Below are 14,612 nucleotides of genomic sequence, written 5' to 3'. Positions count from 1 at the left end.
AGAGAGGGGTGATGTACAGGAAGAGAGGAGGGATGTACAGGAAGAGAGGAGGGATGTACAAGAAGAGAGGCGGTATGTACAGGAAGATGCGGGATGTACACGATGAGAGGCGGTATGTACAGGAAGAGAGGAGGGATGTACAGGAAGATAGGCGGGATGTACTGGATGAGAGGAGGCATGTACAGGAAGATGCAGGATGTACAGGATGAGAGGCGGGATGTACAGGAAGAGAGATGGTATGTACAGGAAGAGAGGCGGTATGTACAGGAAGAGAGGTGTTATGTACAGGAGGAGAGGAGGGATGTACAGGAAGAGAGGCGGGATGTACAGGAAGAGAGATGGTATGTACAGGAAGAGAGGAGGGATATACAGGAAGAGAGGTGGTATGTACAGGAAGAGAGGTGGGATGTACAGGAAGAGAGGCGGTAGGTACAGGAATAGAGGTGGTATGTACAGGAAGAGAGGTGGTATGTACAGAATGAGAGGCTGGATGTACAGGAAGAGAGGTGTTATGTACAGGAAGAGAGGAGGGATGTACAGGAAGAGAGGAGGGATGTACAGGAAGAGAGGAGGGATATATAGGAAGAGAGGCGGTATGTACAGGAAGAGAGGTGGTATGTACAGGATGAGAGGAGGGATGTACAGGAAGAGAGATGGTATGTACAGGAAGAGAGGCGGTAGGTTCAGGAAGAGAGGTGGTATGTACAGGAAGAGAGGGGTGATGTACAGGAAGAGAGGAGGGATGTACAGGAAGAGAGGAGGGATGTACAAGAAGAGAGGCGGTATGTACAGGAAGATGCGGGATGTACAGGATGAGAGAAGGGATGTACAGGAAGAGAGGCGGGATGTACAGGAAGAGAGGCGGGATGTACAGGAAGAGAGGTATTATGTACAGGAAGAGAGGAGGGATGTACAGGAAGAGAGGCGGGATGTACCGGAAGAGAGGTGTTATGTACAGGAAGAGAGGAGGGATGTACAGGAAGAGAGGCGTTATGTACAGGAAGAGAGGCGGGATGTACAGGAAGAGAGGAGGGATGCACAGTAAGAGAGGAGGGCTGTATAGGAAGAGAGGTATTATGTACAGGAAGAGAGGAGGGATGTACAGGAAGAGAGGAGAGATGTACAGGAAGAGAGGCGGGATGTACAGGAAGAGAGGAGGGATGTACAGGAAAAGAGATGGGATGTACAGGAAGAGAGGAGGGATGTACAGGAAGAGAGGAGGGATGTACATGAAGAGAAGAGGGATGTACAGAAAGAGAGGCGGTATGTACAGGAAGATAGGAGGGATGTACAGGAAGAGAGGAGGGATGTACAACAAGAGAGGCGGTATTTACATGAAGAGAGGAGGGATGTACAGGAAGAGAGGAGGGATGTATAGGAAGAGAGGCGGTATGTACAGGAAGAGAGGCGTTATGTACAGGAAGATGCGGGATGTACACGATGAGAGGCGGTATGTACAGGAAGAGAGGAGGGATGTACAGGAAGAGAGGAGGGATGTACAGGAAGAGAGATGGTATGTACAGGAAGAGAGGATGGATATATAGGAAGAGAGGTGGGATGTACAGGAAGAGAGGAGGGATGTACAGGAAGAGAGGCGGTATGTACTGGAAGAGTGGCATTATGTAAAGGAAGATGCAGGATGTACAGGATGAGAGGAGGGATGAACAGGAAGAGAGGCGGTATGTACAGGAAGAGAGGCGGGATGTACAGGAAGAGAGGAGGGAAGTACAGGAAGAGAGATGGTATGTACAGGAAGAGAGGAGGGATATATATAAAGAGAGTAGGGATGTACAGGAAGAGAGGAGAGATGTACAGGAAGAGAGTCGGTATGTACAGGAAGAGAGGAGGGATGTACAGGAAGATAGAAGTGATGTACAGGAAGAGAGGCGGGATGTACAGGAAGAGAGGAGGGATGTAAAGGAAGAGAGGCGGTATGTACAGGGAGAGAGGCGGGATGCACAGGAAGAGAGGCGGTATGTACAGGAAGAGAGGCGGTATGTACAGGAAGAGAGGCATTATCTACAGGAAGAGAGGAGGGATGTACAGGAAGAGAGGTGGGATGTAGAGGAAGAGAGGCGGGATGTACAGGAAGAGATGCAGTATGTACAGGAAGAGAGGAGTGATGTACAGTAAGAGAGGAGGGATGTACAGGAAGAGAGGCGGGATGTACAGAAAGAGAGGCGGGACGTACAGGAAGAGATGCGGTATGTACAGGAAGAGAGGAGGGATGTACAGGAAGAGAGGAGGGATGTACAGGAAGAGAGGCGGTATGTACAGGAAGATGCGGGATGTACAGGATGAGAGAAGGGATGTACAGGAAGAGAGGCGGGATGTACAGGAAGAGAGGTGGGATGCACAGGAAGAGAGGAGAGATGTACAGGAAGTGAGGCGGGATGCACAGGAAGAGATTAGGGATGTACAGGAAGAGAGGTATTATGTACAGGAAGAGAGGAGGGATGAACAGGAAGAGAGGCGGGATGTTCCGGAAGAGAGGCGGTATGTACAGGAAGAGAGGCGAGATGTACAGGAAAAGAGGAGAGATGTACAGGAAGAGAGGCGGGATGTACAGGAAGTGAGGAGGGATGTACAGGAAAAGAGACGGGATGTACAGGAAGAGAGGAGGGATGTACAGGAAGAGAGGCGGTATGTACAGGAAGAGAGGAGGGATGTACATGAAGAGAAGAGGGATGTACAGAAAGAGAGGCCGTATGTACAGGAAGATAGGAGGGATGTACAGGAAGAGAGGAGGGATGTACAAGAAGAGAGGCGGTATGTACATGAAGAGAGGAGGGATGTACAGGAAGATAGGAGGGATGTATAGGAAGAGAGGCGGTATGTACAGGAAGAGAGGAGGGATGTACAGGAAGATAGGCGGGATGTACAGGATGAGAGGAGGGATGTACAGGAAGATGCAGGATGTACAGGATGAGAGGCGGGATGTACAGAAAGAGAGATGGTATGTACAGGAAGAGAGGAGGGATATATAGGAAGAGAGGAGGGATGTACAGGAAGAGAGGCGGTATGTACAGGAAAAGAGAATGGATGTACAGGAAGAGAGGAGGGATGTACAGGAAGAGAGATCGTATGTACAGGAAGAGAGGAGGGATATATAGGAAGAGAGGAGGGATGTACAGGAAGAGAGGAGGGATGTACAGGAAAAGAGGCGGGATTACTTTTCTCCATGGCATGCTCTGATTTGGTGACTGAACTTGCACACAGACTGGGTGCTTATAAAACACACGATAATGCACGTCTGCGGGTGGTGCTGTTTAAATGTTTAAATTTCCTATATAAGGAGGCTATATGGTTCGCGTCTCGAAAACACCGCAATATCACGTGGGAGAATAATAAAATATAAATATTCCAAGATTACTCAGCAGAGCTCACAAAAGCTAGGAAAGAGTTTTCACCGCTATGCTCATGACTATTTCTGCGGAATAGGAAATTTGCAGGAAGAGAGGCGGGATGTACAGGAAGAGAGATGGTATGTTCTGGAAGAGAGGAGGGATATACAGGAAGAGAGGCGGTATGTACAGGAAGAGAGGTGGGATGTACAGGAAGAGAGGAGGGATGTACAGGAAGAGAGGAGGGATGTACAGGAAGAGAGGCGGTATGTACAGGAAGAGAGGAGGGATCTACAGGAAGAGAGGCGTTATGTACAGGAAGATGCGGGATGTACAGGATGAGAGAACGGATGTACAGGAAGAGAGGCGGGATGTACCGGAAGAGAGGCGGGATGCACAGGAAGAGAGGAGAGATGTACAGGAAGAGAGGCGGGATGCACAGGAAGAGAGGAGGGATGCACAGGAAGAGAGGCGTTATGTACAGGAAGATGCGGGATGTACACGATGAGAGGCGGTATGTACAGGAAGAGAGGAGGGATGTACAGGAAGATAGGCGGGATGTACTGGATGAGAGGAGGCATGTACAGGAAGATGCAGGATGTACAGGATGAGAGGCGGGATGTACAGGTAGAGAGATGGTATGTACAGGAAGAGAGGCGGTATGTACAGGAAGAGAGGTGTTATGTACAGGAGGAGAGGAGGGATGTACAGGAAGAGAGGCGGGATGTACAGGAAGAGAGATGGTATGTACAGGAAGAGAGGAGGCATATACAGGAAGAGAGGTGGTATGTACAGGAAGAGAGGTGGGATGTACAGGAAGAGAGGAGGGATGTACAGGAAGAGAGGTGGGATGTACAGGAAGAGAGGCGGGATGTACAGGAAGAGACGCGGGATGTACAGGAAGAGAGGTGGGATGTACAGGAAGAGAGGAGGGATGTACAGGAAGAGAGGCGGAATGTACAGGATGAGAGGAGGGATGTACAGGAAGAGAGGCGTTATGTACAGGAAGATGCGGGATGTACAGGAAGAGAGGTGGGATGTACAGGAAGATAGGCGGGATGTACAGGATGAGAGGAGGGATGTACTGGAAGAGAGGAGAGGTGTACAGGAAGATGCGGGATGTACAGGATGAGAGGCGGGATGTACAGGAAGAGAGATGGTATGTACAGGAAGAGAGGCGGTATGTACAGGAAGAAAGGTGTTATGTACAGGAAGAGAGAAGGGATGTACAGGAAGAGAGGCGTTATGTACAGGAAGATGCGGGCTGTACAGGATGAGAGGAGGGATGTACAGGAAGAGAGGAGGGATGTACAGGAAGAGAGGCGGTATGTACAGGAAGAGAGGCGGGATGTACAGGAAGAGAGGAGGGATGTACAGGAAGAGAGGCGGGATGTACAGGAAGAGAGGAGGGATGCACAGTAAGAGAGGAGGGCTGTACAGGAAGAGAGGTATTATGTACAGGAAGAGAGGAGGGATGTACAGGAAGAGAGGAGAGATGTACAGGAAGAGAGGCGGGATGTACAGGAAGAGAGGAGGGATGTACAGGAAAAGAGACGGGATGTACAGGAAGAGAGGAGGGATGTACAGGAAGAGAGGCGGTATGTACAGGAAGAGAGGAGGGATGTACATGAAGAGAAGAGGGATGTACAGAAAGAGAGGCGGTATGTACAGGAAGATAGGAGGGATGTACAGGAAGAGAGGAGGGATGTACAACAAGAGAGGCGGTATTTACATGAAGAGAGGAGGGATGTACAGGAAGAGAGGAGGGATGTATAGGAAGAGAGGCGGTATGTACAGGAAGAGAGGCGTTATGTACAGGAAGATGCGGGATGTACACGATGAGAGGCGGTATGTACAGGAAGAGAGGAGGGATGTACAGGAAGAGAGATGGTATGTACAGGAAGAGAGGACGGATATATAGGAAGAGAGGTGGGATGTACAGGAAGAGAGGAGGGATGTACAGGAAGAGAGGCGGTATGTACTGGAAGAGTGGCATTATGTACAGGAAGATGCAGGATGTACAGGATGAGAGGAGGGATGAACAGGAAGAGAGGCGGTATGTACAGGAAGAGAGGCGGGATGTACAGGAAGAGAGGAGGGAAGTACAGGAAGAGAGATGGTATGTACAGGAAGAGAGGAGGGATATATATAAAGAGAGTAGGGATGTACAGGAAGAGTGGCCGTATGTACAGGAAGAGAGGCGTTATGTACAGGAGGAGAAGATGGATGTACAGGAAGAGAGGAGGGATGTAAAGGAAGAGAGGAGAGATGTACAGGAAGAGAGGAGGGATGTACCGGAAGAGAGGCGGGATGTACAGGAGGAGAGGGGGGATGTGCAGGAAAAGAGTAGGGATGTACAGGAAGAGAATCGGTATGTACAGGAAGAGAGGAGGGATGTACAGGAAGAGAGGCGGGATGTACAGGAAGAGAGGCGAGATGTACAGGAAGAGAGGCGGGATGTTCAGGAAGAGAGGAGAGATGTACAGGAAGAGAGGAGGTATGTACAGGAAGAGAGGCGGGATGTACAGGAAGAGAGGAGGGATGTACAGGAAGAGAGGAGAGATGTACAGGAAGAGAGTCGGTATGTACAGGAAGAGAGGAGGGATGTACAGGAAGATAGAAGTGATGTACAGGAAGAGAGGCGGGATGTACAGGAAGAGAGGAGGGATGTAAAGGAAGAGAGGCGGTATGTACAGGGAGAGAGGCGGGATGCACAGGAAGAGAGGCGGTATGTACAGGAAGAGAGGCGGTATGTACAGGAAGAGAGGCGTTATCTAAAGGAAGAGAGGAGGGATGTACAGGAAGAGAGGTGGGATGTACAGGAAGAGAGGCGGGATGTACAGGAAGAGATGCAGTATGTACAGGAAGAGAGGAGTGATGTACAGTAAGAGAGGAGAGATGTACAGGAAGAGAGGCGGGATGTACAGGAAGAGAGGAGGGATGTACAGGAAGAGAGGAGGGATGTACAGGAAGAGAGGCGGTATGTACAGGAAGATGCGGGATGTACAGGATGAGAGAAGGGATGTACAGGAAGAGAGGCGGGATGTACAGGAAGAGAGGTGGGATGCACAGGAAGAGAGGAGAGATGTACAGGAAGTGAGGCGGGATGCACAGGAAGAGATTAGGGATGTACAGGAAGAGAGGTATTATGTACAGGAAGAGAGGAGGGATGAACAGGAAGAGAGGCGGGATGTTCCGGAAGAGAGGCGGTATGTACAGGAAGAGAGGCGAGATGTACAGGAAAAGAGGAGAGATGTACAGGAAGAGAGGCGGGATGTACAGGAAGAGAGGAGGGATGTACAGGAAAAGAGACGGGATGTACAGGAAGAGAGGAGGGATGTACAGGAAGAGAGGCGGTATGTACAGGAAGAGAGGAGGGATGTACATGAAGAGAAGAGGGATGTACAGAAAGAGAGGCCGTATGTACAGGAAGATAGGAGGGATGTACAGGAAGAGAGGAGGGATGTACAAGAAGAGAGGCGGTATGTACATGAAGAGAAGAGGGATGTACAGGAAGATAGGAGGGATGTATAGGAAGAGAGGCGGTATGTACAGGAAGAGAGGCGTTATGTACAGGAAGATGCGGGAAACACACGATGAGAGGCGGTATGTACAGGAAGAGAGGAGGGATGTACAGGAAGATAGGCGGGATGTACAGGATGAGAGGAGGGATGTACAGGAAGATGCAGGATGTACAGGATGAGAGGCGGGATGTACAGAAAGAGAGATGGTATGTACAGGAAGAGAGGAGGGATATATAGGAAGAGAGGAGGGATGTACAGGAAGAGAGGCGGTATGTACAGGAAGAGAGAATGGATGTACAGGAAGAGAGGAGGGATGTACAGGAAGAGAGATCGTATGTACAGGAAGATAGGAGGGATATATAGGAAGAGAGGAGGGATGTACAGGAAGAGAGGAGGGATGTACAGGTAGAGAGGAGGGATGTACAGGAAAAGAGGCGGGATTACTTTTCTCCATGGCATGCTCTGATTTGGTGACTGAACTTGCACACAGACTGGGTGCTTATAAAACACACGATAATGCACGTCTGCGGGTGGTGCTGTTTAAATGTTTAAATTTCCTATATAAGGAGGCTATATGGTTCGCGTCTCGAAAACACCGCAATATCACGTGGGAGAATAATAAAATATAAATTTTCCAAGATTACTCAGCAGAGCTCACAAAAGCTAGGAAAGAGTTTTCACCGCTATGCTCACGACTATTTCTGCGGAATAGGAAATTTGCAGGAAGAGAGGCGGGATGTACAGGAAGAGAGATGGTATGTTCTGGAAGAGAGGAGGGATATACAGGAAGAGAGGCGGTATGTACAGGAAGAGAGGTGGGATGTACAGGAAGAGAGGAGGGATGTACAGGAAGAGAGGAGGGATGTACAGGAAGAGAGGCGGTATGTACAGGAAGAGTGGAGGGATCTACAGGAAGAGAGGCGTTATGTACAGGAAGATGCGGGATGTACAGGATGAGAGAAGGGATGTACAGGAAGAGAGGCGGGATGTACCGGAAGAGAGGCGGGATGCACAGGAAGAGAGGAGAGATGTACAGGAAGAGAGGCGGGATGCACAGGAAGAGAGGAGGGATGTACAGGAAGAGAGTTATTATGTACAGGAAGTGAGGAGGGATGTACAGGAAGAGAGGCGGGATGTACCGGAAGAGAGGTGTTATGTACAGGAAGAGAGGCGAGATGTACAGGAAGAGAGGAGAGATGTACAGGAAGAGAGGCGGGATGTACAGGAAGAGAGGAGGGATGTTCTGGAAGAGAGGAGGGATATACAGGAAGAGAGGCGGTATTTACATGAAGAGAGGAGGGATGTACAGGAAGAGAGGAGGGATCTATAGGAAGAGAGGCGGTATGTACAGGAAGAGAGGCGTTATGTACAGGAAGATGCGGGATGTACACGATGAGAGGCGGTATGTACAGGAAGAGAGGAGGGATGTACAGGAAGATAGGCGGGATGTACTGGATGAGAGGAGGCATGTACAGGAAGATGCAGGATGTACAGGATGAGAGGCGGGATGTACAGGAAGAGAGATGGTATGTACAGGAAGAGAGGCGGTATGTACAGGAAGAGAGGTGTTATGTACAGGAGGAGAGGAGGGATGTACAGGAAGAGAGGCGGGATGTACAGGAAGAGAGATGGTATGTACAGGAAGAGAGGAGGGATATACAGGAAGAGAGGTGGTATGTACAGGAAGAGAGGTGGGATGTACAGGAAGAGAGGAGGGATGTACAGGAAGAGAGGTGGGATGTACAGGAAGAGAGGCGGGATGTACAGGAAGAGAGGAGGGATGTACAGGAAGAGAGGTGGGATGTACAGGAAGAGAGGAGGGATGTACAGGAAGAGAGGCGGAATGTACAGGATGAGAGGAGGGATGTACAGGAAGAGAGGCGTTATGTACAGGAAGATGCGGGATGTACAGTAAGAGAGGTGGGATGTACAGGAAGATAGGCGGGATGTACAGGATGAGAGGAGGGATGTACTGGAAGAGAGGAGAGGTGTACAGGAAGATGCGGGATGTACAGGATGAGAGGCGGGATGTACAGGAAGAGAGATGGTATGTACAGGAAGAGAGGCGGTATGTACAGGAAGAAAGGTGTTATGTACAGGAAGAGAGAAGGGATGTACAGGAAGAGAGGTGTTATGTACAGGAAGATGCGGGCTGTACAGGATGAGAGGAGGGATGTACAGGAAGAGAGGAGGGATGTACAGGAAGAGAGGCGGTATGTACAGGAAGAGAGGCGGGATGTACAGGATGAGAGGAGGGATGTACAGGAAGAGAGATGGTATGTACAGGAAGAGAGGAGGGATATATAGGAAGAGAGGAGGGATGTACAGGAAGAGAGGCAGGATGTACAGGAAGAGAGGCGGTATGTACAGGAAGAGAGGAGGGATCTACAGGAAGAGAGCCGGTATGTACTGGAAGAGAGGCGTTATGTACAGGAAGATGAGGGCTGTACAGGATGAGAGGAGGGATGTACAGGAAGAGAGGAGGGATGTACAGGAAGAGAGGCGGGATGTACAGGAAGAGAGGAGGGATGTACAGGAAGAGAGATGGTATGTACAGGAAGAGAGGAGGGATATATAGGAAGAGAGGAGGGATGTACAGGAAGAGAGGCAGGATGTACAGGAAGAGAGGAGGGATGTACAGGAAGAGAGATGGTATGTACAGGAAGAGAGGATGGATATATAGGAAGAAAGGAGGGATGTACAGGAAGAGAGGCGGTATTTACAGGAAGAGAGGAGGGATGTACAGGAAGAGAGATGGTATGTACAGGAAGAGAGGAGGGATGTACAGGAAGAGACGCGGGATGTACAGGAAGAGAAGAGGGATGTACAGGAAGAGAGGCGGTATGTACAGGAAGAAAGAAGGGATGTACAGGAAGAGAGGAGGGATGTACAGGAAGAGAGATGGTATGTACAGGAAGAGAGGAGGGATGTACAAAAATAGAGATGGTATGTACAGGAAGAGAGGAGGGATGTACAGGAAGAGTGATGGTATGTACAGGAAGAGAGGAGGGATATATAGGAAAAGAGGAGGGATGTACAGGAAGAGAGGAGGGATGTACAGGAAGAGAGGCGGGATTATTTTTCTCCATGACACACTCCCTGAGCTGTTACAAATTGAAGATGCATGCTCTGATTCGGTGACTGAACTTGCACACAGACTGTGTGCTTATAAAACACACGATAATGCACGTCCGCGGGTGGTGCTGTTTAAATGTTTCAATTTCCTATATAAGGAGGCTATATGGTTCGCATCTCGAAAACACCGCAATATCACGTGGGAGAATAATAAAATATAACTATTCCAAGATGTACAAGAAGAGAGGAGGGATGTACAGGAAGAGAGGAGAGATGCACAGGAAGAGAGGAGGGATGCACAGGAAGAGAGGAGGGATGTACAGGAAGAGAGGTGGTATGTACCGGAAGAGAGGCATTATGTACAGGAAGAGAGGAGGGATATATAGGAATAGAAGAGGGATGTACAGAAAGAGAGGCGGTATGTACAGGAAGAGAGGCATTATGTACAGGAAGAGAGGAGGGATGTACAGGAAGAGAGGAGGGAAGTACAGGAAGAGAGGAGGGATGTACAGGGAGAGAGGCGGTATGTACAGGAAGAGAGGAGGGGTGTACAGGAAGAGAGGAGGGATGTATAGGAAGAGAGGCGGTATGTACAGGAAGAGAGGAGGGGTGTACAGGAAGAGAGGAGGGATGTACAGGAAGAGTGGAGGGAAGAACAGGAAGAGAGGAGGGATGTACAGGGAGAGAGGCGGTATGTACAGGAAGAGAGGAGGGGTGTACAGGAAGAGAGGAGGGATGTATAGGAAGAGAGGCGGTATGTACAGGAAGAGAGGCGTTATGTACAGGAAGATGCGGGATGTACACGATGAGAGGCGGTATGTACAGGAAGAGAGGAGGGATGTACAGGAAGAGAGATGGTATGTACAGGAAGAGAGGAGGGATGTACAAAAAGAGAGATGGTATGTACAGGAAGAGAGGAGGGATGTACAGGAAGAGTGATGGTATGTACAGGAAGAGAGGAGGGATATATAGGAAAAGAGGAGGGATGTACAGGAAGAGAGGAGGGATGTACAGGAAGAGAGGCAGGATTATTTTTCTCCATGACACACTCCCTGAGCTGTTACAAATTGAAGATGCATGCTCTGATTCGGTGACTGAACTTGCACACAGACTGTGTGCTTATAAAACACACGATAATGCACGTCCGCGGGTGGTGCTGTTTAAATGTTTCAATTTCCTATATAAGGAGGCTATATGGTTCGCATCTCGAAAACACCGCAATATCACGTGGGAGAATAATAAAATATAACTATTCCAAGATGTACAGGAAGAGAGGAGGGATGTACAGGAAGAGAGGAGAGATGCACAGGAAGAGAGGAGGGATGCACAGGAAGAGAGGAGGGATGTACAGGAAGAGAGGTGGTATGTACCGGAAGAGAGGCATTATGTACAGGAAGAGAGGAGGGATATATAGGAATAGAAGAGGGATGTACAGAAAGAGAGGCGGTATGTACAGGAAGAGAGGCATTATGTACAGGAAGAGAGGAGGGATGTACAGGAAGAGAGGAGGGAAGTACAGGAAGAGAGGAGGGATGTACAGGGAGAGAGGCGGTATGTACAGGAAGAGAGGAGGGGTGTACAGGAAGAGAGGAGGGATGTATAGGAAGAGAGGCGGTATGTACAGGAAGAGAGGCGTTATGTACAGGAAGATGCGGGATGTACACGATGAGAGGCGGTATGTACAGGAAGAGAGGAGGGATGTACAGGAAGAGAGATGGTATGTACAGGAAGAGAGGAGGGATGTACAAAAAGAGAGATGGTATGTACAGGAAGAGAGGAGGGATGTACAGGAAGAGTGATGGTATGTACAGGAAGAGAGGAGGGATATATAGGAAAAGTGGAGGGATGTACAGGAAGAGAGGAGGGATGTACAGGAAGAGAGGCGGGATTACTTTTCTCCATGACACACTCCCTGAGCTGTTACAAATTGAAGATGCATGCTCTGATTTGGTGACTGAACTTGCACACAGACTGTGTGCTTATAAAACACACGATAATGCACGTCCGCGGGTGGTGCTGTTTAAATGTTTAAATTTCCTATATAAGGAGGCTATATGGTTCGCATCTCGAAAACACCGCAATATCACGTGGGAGAATAATAAAATATAACTATTCCAAGATGTACTGGAAGAGAGGAGGGATGTACAGGAAGAGAGGAGAGATGCACAGGAAGAGAGGAGGGATGTACAGGAAGAGAGGTGGTATGTACCGGAAGAGAGGCATTATGTACAGGAAGAGAGGAGGGATATATAGGAATAGAAGAGGGATGTACAGAAAGAGATGCGGTATGTACAGGAAGAGAGGCATTATGTACAGGAAGAGAGGAGGGATGTACAGGAAGAGAGGAGGGAAGTACAGGAAGAGAGGAGGGATGTACAGGAAGAGAGGCGGTATTTACATGAAGAGAGGAGGGATGTACAGGAAGAGAGGAGGGATGTATAGGAAGAGAGGCGGTATGTACAGGAAGAGAGGCGTTATGTACAGGAAGATGCGGGATGTACAAGATGAGAGGCGGTATGTACAGGAAGAGAGGAGGGATGTACAGGAAGAGAGGCGGGATGTACTGGATGAGTGGAGGGATGTACAGGAAGATGCAGGATGTACAGGATGAGTGGTGGGATGTACAGGAAGAGAGATGGTATGTACAGGAAGAGAGGCGGTATGTACAGGAAGAGAGGTGTTATGTACAGGAAGAGAGGACGGATGTACAGGAAGAGAGGCGGGATGTACAGGAAGAGAGATGGTATGTACAGGAAGAGAGGAGGGATATACAGGAAGAGAGGTGGTATGTACAGGAAGAGAGGTGGGATGTACAGGAAGAGAGGAGGGATGTACAGGAAGAGAGGTGGGATGTACAGGAAGAGAGGCGGGATGTACAGGAAGAGAGGTGGGATGTACAGGAAGAGAGGTGGGATGTACAGGAAGAGAGGAGGGATGTACAGGAAGAGAGGAGGTATGTACAGGATGAGAGGAGGGATCTACAGGAAGAGAGGCGTTATGTACAGGAAGATGCGGGATGTACAGGAAGAGAGGTGGGATGTACAGGAAGATAGGCGGGATGTACAGGATGAGAGGAGGGATGTACTGGAAGAGAGGAGAGGTGTACAGGAAGATGCGGGATGTACAGGATGAGAGGCGGGATGTACAGGAAGAGAGATGGTATGTACAGGAAGAGAGGCGGTATGTACAGGAAGAAAGGTGTTATGTACAGGAAGATAGAAGGGATGTACAGGAAGAGAGGAGGGATGTACAGGAAGAGAGGTGGTATGTACAGGAAGAGAGGTGGGATGTACAGGAAGAGAGGAGGGATGTACAGGAAGAGAGGTGGTATGTACGGGAAGACAGGTGGGATGTACAGGAAGAGAGGTGGGATGTACAGGAAGAGAGGAGGGATGTACAGGAAGAGAGGCAGTATGTACAGGAAGAGAGGAGGGATCTACAGGAAGAGAGCCGGTATGTACAGGAAGAGAGGCGTTATGTACAGGAAGATGCGGGCTGTACAGGATGAGAGGAGGGATGTACAGGAAGAGAGGAGGGATGTACTGGAAGAGTGGCGGTATGTACAGGAAGAGAGGCGGGATGTACAGGAAGAGAGGAGGGATGTACAGGAAGAGAGATGGTATGTACAGGAAGAGAGGAGGGATATATAGGAAGAGAGGAGGGATGTACAGGAAGAGAGGCAGGATGTACAGGAAGAGAGGAGGGATGTACAGGAAGAGAGGAGGGATATATAGGAAGAAAGGAGGGATGTACAGGAAGAGAGGCGGTATGTACAGGAAGAGAGGAGAGATGTACAGGAAGAGAGATGGTATGTACAGGAAGAGAGGAGGGATGTACAGGAAGAGACGCGGGATGTACAGGAAGAGAAGAGGGATATATAGGAAGAGAGGAGGGATGTACAGGAAGAGAGGCAGGATGTACAGGAAGAGAGGAGGGATGTACAGGAAGAGAGGAGGGATGTACAGGAAGAGAGGAGGGATGTACAAGAAGAGAGGCGGTATGTACAGGAAGAGAGGTGGTATGTACAGGAAGAGAGGTTGTATGTACAGGATGAGAGGCGGGATGTACAGGAAGAGAGGAGGGATGTACAGGAAGAGAGGAGGGATATATAGGAAGAGAGGCGGTATGTACAGGAAGAGAGGTGGTATGTACAGGATGAGAGGAGGGATGTATAGGAAGAGAGGTGTTATGTACAGGAAGAGAGGAGGGATGTACAGGAAGAGAGGAGGGATGTACAGGAAGAGAGGTGGTATGTATAGGAAGAGAGGGGGGATGTACAGGAAGAAAGGAGGGATGTACAGGAAGAGAGGTGGTATGTACAGGAAGAGAGGTGGGATGTACAGGAAGAGAGGTGGTATGTACAGGAAGAGAGGAGGGATCTACAGGAAGAGAGGCGGTATGTACAGGAAGAGAGGTGGGATGTACAGGAAGAGAGGAGGGATGTACAGGAAGAGAGGTGGTATGTACAGGAAGACAGGTGGGATGTACAGGAAGAGAGGTGGGATGTACAGGAAGAGAGGAGGGATGTACAGGAAGAGAGGCGGTATGTACAGGAAGAGAGGAGGGATCTACAGGAAGAGAGGCGGTATGTACAGGAAGAGAGGCGTTATGTACAGGAAGATGCGGGATGTACAGGATGAGAGGAGGGATGTACAGGAAGAGAGGAGGG

Source organism: Taudactylus pleione, unplaced genomic scaffold (genome assembly GCF_031769625.1).
Source record: "Taudactylus pleione unplaced genomic scaffold, aTauple2 ptg000681l, whole genome shotgun sequence".
Classification (NCBI taxonomy): Eukaryota; Metazoa; Chordata; class Amphibia; order Anura; family Myobatrachidae; genus Taudactylus; species Taudactylus pleione.
The sequence above is the reverse complement of the archived record's forward strand: the minus strand, read 5'-3'. Positions refer to the sequence as shown.